This window comes from Zootoca vivipara, chromosome 9 (assembly GCF_965207765.1).
Source record: "Zootoca vivipara chromosome 9, rZooViv2.hap1.1, whole genome shotgun sequence".
NCBI lineage: Eukaryota > Metazoa > Chordata > Lepidosauria > Squamata > Lacertidae > Zootoca > Zootoca vivipara.
In genome coordinates, this window is record NC_142592.1 from 14,049,162 (window position 1) to 14,059,330 (window position 10,169).

A 10,169-nucleotide genomic window follows, 5' to 3' on the forward strand; every position below is an offset into this window, starting at 1 on the left:
TCCTTGTTTTCTAAAATTCAAATCCTACACTAGAAGCAAGGAGGGCACATTCAGTAACTACTTTAAAAAACCATAAAGATTATTCTGCACATTGCGTACAGGAAAATTCGACCAAGTACAACAGAATGAGAAGACATTCATTTAATCTTCCTGCAACCATTGTAGGACCACGAAGCTGCATACAGTGCCAGAAAACTATTTAAATATACACAAACCATAAGGCCCAGTCAAAAATACTATTTCTATGAATGTCAACATGGTCAGCTGTTAAATTTTCAGACAAGTCTGCCTGGCATCCTACTTTTTAATGTTTGTCAAGGGTACACTTATAAGCAGTACTTTTTCTTTGCTGCACTGACGATGTACTGAAATCACATCAGCCCCATAATACTGAGTTATTGTGGTTCTCTCATACAACAAAGAGGAAATAAAACCAACAGATTGCATAAGGTTTTAGTTCCTTGTTTGCTTAATACTGAGCAAAACATGCAACTTAAATAGCATTCACTTCTTCAGGAACTCTAGATTTTTGTTCATGCCAACCTTCTAATAGAGGGTTGGGCAGATGGTACATTTCAATCTATTAGCAGATCACTGGATGATTTGCAGTAGATTGGCAAGGGGTTTTTTTTAGCTCTCAGTTAGCAAGAGAAATAGCCAAAGCCCACCATCCTTCTTTGTAACACCTAAATGAGGCTGCTGGAATCTCTGTTCCATAGTAACTCAAATGTGGTTGCAAACTCATAAATACCATTCCAAAGACACATTCGTATGTTGAAACATTCGTAAGTAGAAACAATGTTTCCCATAGGAATGCATTGGAAATGGATTAATTCGTTCCGGGGCCTTAAAAAAAATACACTTTAAAGGCAGGCAGGAAGCCCGGGAGGGGCAGCGAGCGCGGGGCTGCAGGAGGCCGGCTGAGAGGCGGAGGTGGCGAGGGCCCGATCCGGCCATAAGGCGGGAGGCTGGCGGCGGTGGTGGTGGAGGCAGCGAGGGCCCAATCCGGACATAGGGCTGGATCGGCAGGAAGCGTGGGTGCCAGGAGGCCGGCGGCGGAGGCAGCAAGGGCCCGATCTGGCCATAGAGCCCGGATCGGCAGGAAGTGCAGGCGGCGGGAGGCCAGCGGCTGTGGCGAGGGCCTGATCCGGCCATAGGGCTGGATCGGCAGGTAGCGTGCGTGGCGGGAGGCTGGCAGGAGGCCAGCAGTGGCGAGGGCCTAAAAAAAATTCTACCTAAAACCGGTCGCGATTTTCCTTCGGATGTCGGAAAAAATCGTATGTGTGCGCCAATTTTTTTCGTTCAAAGGTCGAAAATTTCGTAAGTAGAGTCGTTCATAAGTAGAGGTACCACTGTACTGGTTATCCCAGTGTACAGCTCATGGAACACTGTAGAAATTTGGTTCCATCCTCTGACGCATCATTTTACATCAGGCTCTGCATTTCACACAAACTATTTTGCAGCCAACTCCAGTCAGTGGATCACGAGCTTCTGTTTTTCCTCCTATTATTATCTACTCCATTTTTAAATCACCCACCATCGGTTAAGATCCCAGGCCTGTTTATAAGCATATACATTAAAACAACAAAGCATAATCACCTTAAGACCATAATTAAAAAACAATCAATACAGCAAAAGGAATCTATCAGCTACAGTTACTCTTAACAAAATCTGCATATTCTAGAGGGTCTGGATAGCTCAGTTGGTTAGGACACCAAGTGTGCAGGTTCAATCCCCATATGGGACACCTGCATATTCCTGCATTGCAGGGGTTTGGACTCGATGATCCTCAGAGTCCCATCCAACTCTGCTATTCTATGATTCTATGATTCTATTCACCTAAGTGAAAGTGTGTGCCTCTTCAAGCAGTGACAGCACTATATAGCAATATACGGTAGTGAAATAAAAGTAGATCCTGCAAATATGCCCACAACTGTCTTAATGCTCACCTGACCAGCACTCAAAGCTTGTGGCGACTGCTATTTATCTAGAACTTCCTGGCTGAAGCCAGTGCAAAGCAACGGGAAAATTTCTCAGTTCAATTATAAGAAACACAGCAGCTGCCTGTAGGTTGAAAGGGGAAAGGTTGCATTGTTTTTAGTTACATTACTTTGTCGTTGCAAATTGCAAGAACAGAATAACCCTAAGGGCAGCAGAGCGCAGGGTAGATTTGATACATAGGATAAAATCCATTAGATTTGGCAACTGTCATTTGCACCTCTTGATTACACGGGGATGGTCTTGAAGAACACTTGTGCAAGATGCTACTGCCAGGTGTAGAAGGTAAAAAGGTAAAGGACCCATGGACAGTTAAGTCCAGTCAAATGCAGCTATGGGGCTGTGGCGCTGGTCTCGCTTTTTAGGCCGAGGGAGCAGGCGTTTGTCCACAGACAGCTTTCCAGGTCATGTGGCCAGCAGGACTAAACTGCTTCTGGTGCAACAGTACACTGTGATGGAAACCAGAGTGCACGGAAACACTGTTTACCTTCCCGCCACAGCGGTACCTATTTATCTACTCGCACTGGCATGCTTTCAAACTGCTAGGTTGGCAGGAGCTGGGACAGAGCAACAGGAGCTCACCCCCTCACGGGGATTCAAACCAACATTCTCATCAGCAAGCCCTAGAGCAGGCATCCCCAAACTGCGGTCCTCCAGATGTTTTGGCCTACAACTCCCATGATCCCTAGCTAAGAGGACCAGTGGTCAGGGATGATGGGAATTGTAGTCCAAAACAGGGCCAAAGTTTGGGGGTGCCTGCCCTAGAGGCTCAGGGTTTAGACGACAGCACCACCCATGTGTCAGGTGTGTTAAGTAGCACCTAAGCAAATGGTCCATATTTCTTCAGTTCTGTATGCTGTGTGCTGATGGCCCATTCAATTCTGACTGCCCATTTAACTTCAATTTGGCTACCTTTAAAACCCTACATCGTTTGGGGGTAAATACCTGAAGGACTGCCTCCCTCCCCTCCCCAAAAAAATTCTACCTTAGGCATTGCTCCAGAAGCCCCTGCCAAGTGATGTTCAATGAGCCAATGCAAGTTTTATGGAATGCCGTTTTTAGGAAAACCTGCTATGTGATCCCACAGGCGCCACCTGGCTCATCAGGGAGACCTCTGGGCCTCCTTGATCTGGTGTTTTTTTGCTTTGTCTGCTAGCTGTTCTTTCTTTTCCTGGCATGTTTGCTCTGTCACTTAGTTCTAAGAGTAACATTTGATGTGAAATAAAATCCATGCCATTCTGTCTTTGGTTATGGTTAACTGAAGCTTCAGAAGAATTTCTGCTGAAAAATAAGTGTCTATAAACCCTCCACTATTTGTTTCTCTGGAATCAATACCCCGTGTTCCATATTTCTATATCAACAAGCATATCTATCGCTACTCAGTAGTTAGAAAATGATGGCATACTCAGATCTCTCAATCTCACTCTGCAACACAAGAATGTTTTTCATCCACCCAGGTACATTGAGCCCTCCTGCAGAGCGATAGACATCTAGGATAACAGAGCAATATAATTTAATTGGTGGTGAAGTTGCTGTTAGTCTGACCCCTGCTAGGCCCAAGGAGCTACCAACTTCAGCAAACATTGGAATGGACCAAAATGGATGTCAATAATCGAAAAGTTTAACTCTGTGTTAAGTTTCTTGCAACTTTTTGATGAATCACAGTGACTGACAACATGAAGCGTTGACATCTTGGGTGTTAATATGTATATCATATTTTACCTTATTAAGAAGTAAGATAGCAACACATGTCAAAGCAGATGTGGAACCATCTGTTTAATTGTTTTGAAGAATATACTGGAATGAGCAATGGCATGTCTGAAAGCGTGGGTTCCCGGTTACATTTTGCCTTAGTTAGGATTATGGATCATCTACATATTACTTCCTCTAAATTCAAATTACTCTAATTTATTGCTTTGACAATGAAATTACAATGCTACTTTTAAACAGTGTTGTTTTCTAAATACTGTATCTCAGTACTGTATGGCTTTTTCCTTTATGTTGCCATTTTCCCCCCCCCCCGCTTCAACATTTGTAACATTGTTTTCTTTACAGGGATAATATTTTCAGATTTAAACATTGTGTATCAATAAACCGAGTGTATCACTGGATACAATTTAAACTCTCTTTCCCCATGTAGTTCTTGGGGGGGGGGGGGGTTGCACAGAATAGTGGTGCAGATGATCCCATAACCGGTTACTGTTTAGTATTCTAAATCCTGAGTTTTTGGTCCTCTTCCCTCCCCAAAAAAGTCTATCTCACCAAAGGGGTACACATTGTCCCATTATTGTCCAGGTAAGAAGTCAAAATAGGCAATGCTCACCATCCTCTCGCCATTATCGGAGCCCTACCCCACCCTTCTCTTTATGCTGGAGTTGTTGGGCCATTGTATCAACATTCACCATTTTTACCCACTCACTAAATTTCTCCTTTCTCCTACATCACAGCATGTGACAATACTAAAGATGCCAAGCCACTAGCTTCTTTGGGGAGGTTGACGCCACTGTGCACATTCTACATTAGGAAATATACCAGGAAAAAACCTGGAAGGAGGAAGCATCTATGAATAAGAAACACACAAAGATTTTAAAAAGGAACAAAACAAGTATAAATCCTCGGTATTATTCAGGGAGGAGGAGGAAGCACCTATAAATAGTAAACTCGTAAAGATAAAAAATGAAGCAAAACAAGAGGTTACAGTTATAATCCTTGGGAGGGAATCAAAGGGGGAGAATGAGCTCAGCAGGACATACTTTTCACCAAACATGACTATGGCTGGGATGCACACATGCAACAAGGTGCTGGTATGTATACATCCTACATATCTAAACACTGCAAAATGCTGGCTTTTGTTACTGCAACAATCTTCTCTCAATGTCCTCCGAGACAGAGAGAACGGTTCTCTTTTACCAGAATGCAAGCAGACATCAAGCTCTCTCCAACTGTACATTCTAGGTTGTAGCAACACACACACAAAATGTTCTGAATAGGACCAGATACAACAGGTGAGCACTGGTTAGCATAGATTAGGAATCTTTCCTTTGGTGGAGTGTAACTAAAAACAGCCTCATCCCCAAGCCAGCTGAACTTCAAAGATGGAGAGACATTAAAGAGAGAGAGCCTTTCTATCCTGCTAGATTTAAAAATGACAAATGAATCTGAGTCCACTATCTCAGAGAGCCATGCTTGTGTGTGTGGTCCTTTTGGGTGTGTGTCCTGTATTCCAGTTTATAAATTGAGAAAGAGATGAGCCAGGTACCTTATTGCACACAGAAACTGGAAAGGCCACAGTGCCATGCGTGAGAACGGACAGTCCCACTGGGATCATAGTCCCCAAAGACAATGCTGTGCAGCTCCAAAGCAAATAAACCCGAGTGAGTCACAAAACACGCAAAGCGCTCTCTGTTTGCCCAGTTTTGCCTACAGTTGGCAAAGAGCTGCTTTATGAAAGTTTCGAACCATTTCTGCCCGTGACAAGACGAAACTGGACCTGCCTTCCTTCAACCCCCCCAAATCAAGATCTGAAACCGAGACAAGGGATCTCAAGAGCCAAGGGTCAAAAATTGTCATTGAAACCACCAATGCCTAGCCACACGCAGCCGAACAAGAATGAATGGGATGTGAGTGAATGGGTTTTAATTATCTGAATGGTGGAGCGGCGATTACGAAACTCCAGAGGATAATAACGCACTCTAAAATCCAGCTCGGTGTTCCAGAAGCCTGGTGCTAAAAGGGAAGGCGGAGAAGCCGCTCGCACATTCACTCAGACTCTGAATAAGATGGTCTCTCTCCTCCCCCCCCCCGACACACACACACACCTTTGACAGGGATCTAAAAAGCTTCCTCTCCCTGGTCATGTAAAAAAGAAAAGAAAAAAGGTTTACAAACGCAATCGGATAGAAAAGCAGCCATCGCAGCTCACCCGCCAGCAGCTAGTCCTTGGGAAAGTTTCACGTTTCGTAAAAGCCTCGCAGCGCTATCAAAGTCCACAGCCACATCGTTGAGCGGAAAGAGCCAAGGTTTTGCTCTTAATGGGAACCATCTGCTGCTCGAACAAGGCAGGACGAGCAATTATTTTTTAAAGAAAGAAAGAAAGAAGACGCAGCAGCAGCTAACTCGAATTAAACCCACCAGGGCAATGAGGTCCACTTTCCCCTTCCTCCCGGGCCTCATCGCAGCTCGGGCGGCTGCTTCCAGGCGGGATCGCGGCGGCGGCGGCTCTGGCAACTTCCTCGACGCGCCGAAAGAGCCACCGAAGTGGCGGCCGCCCAGTGAATGGAAGAAGCAGCGACAGGGGAAGGAAGGAAGGGGGAAAAACCTCCCCGAGAGGTTGCTTGGGTTGCCTGGCTTACTGGCTGAGCAAATCAGCATTCCCCGGGAGGGGTTTCGAGGCTTTCAACAGGTGGAGCCGCCCCTTCGCCAACAGGGAGAGCTCTGGTGAGGCGGCGGCGGGGGGCGCGCGAAACTTACCCAAGTTGGAAGGCGGCAGACGGAGGAGAAGACGGAGAAAGACGCTGCTGGTCTGTGGTGGCGGCGGCGCCTTTGTGCGCGCGCGGCTCTGGAGCTATTGCTGCTGCCTCCGCCGCCTCCTCTCTCCCAAAGTGGCCGCGCCTCAGCCCAGCAGCCCCCCGAGGCAGCGCGCACGACCCGCAGCAGCCAGCGGTTGGGCCGGCGGACTGCTGTCCATATTCTGAGGGAAAGGAAGGAGGGCGGAGGCGCCGCCTCAGCAGCAGCCTCCACAAATCAGCGCGAGAGCCGCGGCGGCGGCGGCGGCAGCAAGCAGCTTCCCGAGCCGAGGAAAGGCGGAGAAGGAGCGCGAGGGGGGGAGGAGGAGGAGGCACTACTCCGCCGCCCGAGAGAGCCGGAGCGCATCACATGACGCGCCTCAGCGCCCGCCTCTCTCGCGCTCCTAGCCCGGCAAAAGCGGCGCGGACGAGACACACCTGTGGGCGCTGCACATATCCGTCGCGAGCACAAAGCCAGACAGGAAACTGGGAGGCGAGGAGGAGGAGGAGGAGGAGGAGGAGGGAAAGGAGAATAAATGCAGGGCAGGGAACCAGTCCGGGGAGGAGAGAGAGGCTCTCGGCCCGCCCTCCAGCCCGCCGCCGCCTGCTTTTCCCCCTCAGTGCGCGCGAAGGAGGGAAGCCTCCCGCGCGCTCCTGGCGAGGGGGGTCTCTCTCTCCGACGCGCCTCTCCCCGTTGTTTGCTTATCCGGCAGCCGCTCAGGCTTCCCGGGGAGCGGAGGGGGATTGGCTTGCTGACGTGACTGGCCGAGAAGTGTGGGGGGGGGACTCGGGGCGAGATTCGGGCGGCGGGCGCCACGGCTCGGCTCCGGTTCCTCGTTTCGGGACCTTGGACACGCAGCGCAGCAGCGGGGATTGCGTCTCCCACCATGCCTTAGACCTGAGTTCTCTCTCTCTCTCTCCCCCCACATGTAAGCTAGGGAGAGTGTCTCTGAGCATGTGCAGAGAAGTTTTTATTTGGGGAATCCCTGTAGGCAGTGAAATCATACCCTCCTCCGACATTTCTTAGTTGAAAATTAAGAGCGCAATAGGGACGGGAGTGTTACGAAGAATAACTTTGTTATTTAGACCCTGTCCATCTGATTGGGTTGCCCCAGCCACTCTGGGAGGTTTACAACATTATCTAAAAGCATAATAAAACATTTTTAAAACTTTCCTATACAGGGCTGCCTTCAGATGTCTTCTAAACGTTGTGTCGTTGTGTCTTGGCTAATCTTGGTTTAGGGGTCGCATATATCCATACTCTCCAACATTTCTCTAAGGAAAAGTGGGACATTCCAGGATCAGATCAGAAACCAGGATGACTTCGGTAAATCCGGTACTGTTCCTGGAAAATAGGGACACTTGGAGGCTCTGTGAAATGTATCTCGTTTTGAATTTGCTCTAAGGACTTCTGAGTGGGACATATGAGGATGAAGAAACCAGTGAGGGTGACTGGGAGATTCTTGTCCCCCTGAATAGGTGTTTGAATCCTGGTTTGAGAAGTACACTGTACAAATACACCTCAGTGGCTTAGCATAAACCTTATCTGTTAAGCAATCCTGCACCCTTTCATAAGGCTCCAAACAAGCCTTTTATTTCTGTGGGGTTTTTTAATGGTCCCCATTAGCATGAATCATCACAGATCCTTTTATGACCCTGTCCACTGAAATGTAAGCTGAGCTATATGATGCAAACCTGATGCCTTGCGCTTTGGAAGTAAGACTTACTTCTGAGCAAACGTGTTAAGGGACAGGTTACAGATCCCTGAACACAAATTAAGATGTGATGTGTTTGCAATGCAAAAAGAAGAGGACCAATAGTTTTAGTCTTGGGTGTGTGGAACAGAGTAAGCCCTAGGAAGCTGTGCAGGTACCTTTTCCCTCAGATAACTTTGAAGTCTGGAAGCAAGTCTTGGAAGAGATAAACCTCAATTTGTATCCTAAGACATTATACACAATTTACTCAATTTTTCCCCCCTGTACTTGAAAGCCATGCACTCAGAAGCCTGCCCAACTAATAATGGAACTTACTCCTTCCACTTCTTAGTTCACTTTTTCGGTAGAGCATTAGGCTCTTAATCTCAGGGTCATAGGGTTCAAGACTCACATTTGGCAAGAGTCTTGCATTGTAGGGGGATGGACTAGATGACCCCAGGGGTACCTTTCAACTTTGTGATTCCAAGTATTGTGGTCTAATGAGCACTTACTTTGAAACAAGTCCCAGTGAATTAAGTGGCAGTTATTTCCAAGTGTGCATAGTATTGAACTATCAAATGGTTGCAGCTTTACATTTTTTTTAACATCTGTTTAATGTAGACACACATTTCATGGGCAGAGTACCTATTTTCTCAACTATGGGTGGAGGTTGCTAGCCTGTAATCATTATACTTAGATAGCAAATGTAGCACATTTCAAGTGTTCAGGCTACTTCCCATAAATCAGCTCTGTAATTCATACTACAGCCCTCTTAAGACTAGGTCATACATTAAACCAATTCTGCCAATTGGGGGAATGGGGTGAGGGCTGGGAATCTGGCAAACAGGCAAATACCAGCTTGTTTAAGGCCTCCTGGTGACTTTGTGGTTGGTGAGGAGATTGCAGCTCACAAAATAGCTCCTGCATTACATCAGCGTTAATGCAGTTTGACTTGCCAATTGCCTCTTGCCCCTACAAGCCAACGCTGCCTGCAACATATATACCAAAAGAGCCAACGCTGCCTGCAACGTATACCAAAAGAGAAGCGGTGAATCAAGTACCCTAATGAAGAGCAGAGACCGATGTGACTGGTATGAAGGGCACCAACATGAAAGGCGGTCAAAACACAGCTATCTGGGGGTTCCCAGGGTGAGAGAATTGGTAGGGCCCTGGGAGCCACAAATCCCTGTTATATGTAGCTCCATTTGGTACACCAGCTGAGACCTTATCTGCCCACAGACTGTCTTGCCAGAGTGGTGCATGAACTAGTTATCTCCCGCTTTGGATTATTGCAATGCACCTTTGAAGGTGACCCAGAAACTGCAACTAATCCAGAATGCAACAGCTAGACTGGTGACTGGGAGTGGCCGCCGAGACCATAGAACAGCGGTATAGCATTGGCTCCCAGTACATTTCCGAGCACAATTCAAAGTCCTGGGGCTTACGTTTAAAGCCCTAAATGGCCTCGGCTCAGTATACCTGAAGGAGTGTCTCCACCCCCATCGTTCAGCCTGGAGACTGAAGTCCAGCTCCAAGGGCCTTCTGGCAGTTCCCTCACTGCAAGAACCAAGGGAACCAAGCCGAGGGCCTTCTTGGTAGTGGCGCCCACCTTGTGGAATGCCCTCCCACCAGATGTCAAGGAAATAAACAACTATCTGACTCTTAGAAGACACCTGAAGGCAGCCCTGTTGAGGGAAGTTTTTAATGTTTGATGTTTTATCATGTTTTTAATATTCTGTTGGGAGCCGCCCAGAGTGACTGGGGAAACCCAGCTAGATGGGTGCAGTATAAATATATAATAATAATGATGATGATGATGATGATGATGATGCAGTTGGTGACATAAACCATGGTGACATGTTTTCCATGTTATCCCATAGGAGGAAATGGCTAAAAGGAATAGCCAAAACTGTTAGCATAGGGATATTGGAGTAATAGGAGGAGGAAGTAAACAGACTCAGATTGGTGGGGA

General features: G+C 47.2%; 1 protein-coding gene across 4 annotated transcripts in view; it reads right to left on the reverse strand.

Annotated features, from left to right (window-relative positions):
* PLXNB2 (plexin B2) overlaps nt 1-7,182 on the reverse strand; it is a 351,723-nt gene extending 344,541 nt beyond the window's left edge. Inside the window, exon 1 of one of the 4 annotated variants that reach the window (XM_035128378.3) lies at nt 6,469-7,182. The gene's annotated coding sequence lies outside the window, so the exon portion shown is untranslated. Of the gene's footprint in view, nt 1-5,920 lie in introns of all 4 variants that reach the window. The other 3 variants (XM_088676784.1, XM_088676785.1, XM_035128380.3) reach the window with 3 other exon arrangements.
* Between the last annotated feature and the right edge of the window lie 2,987 nt (nt 7,183-10,169).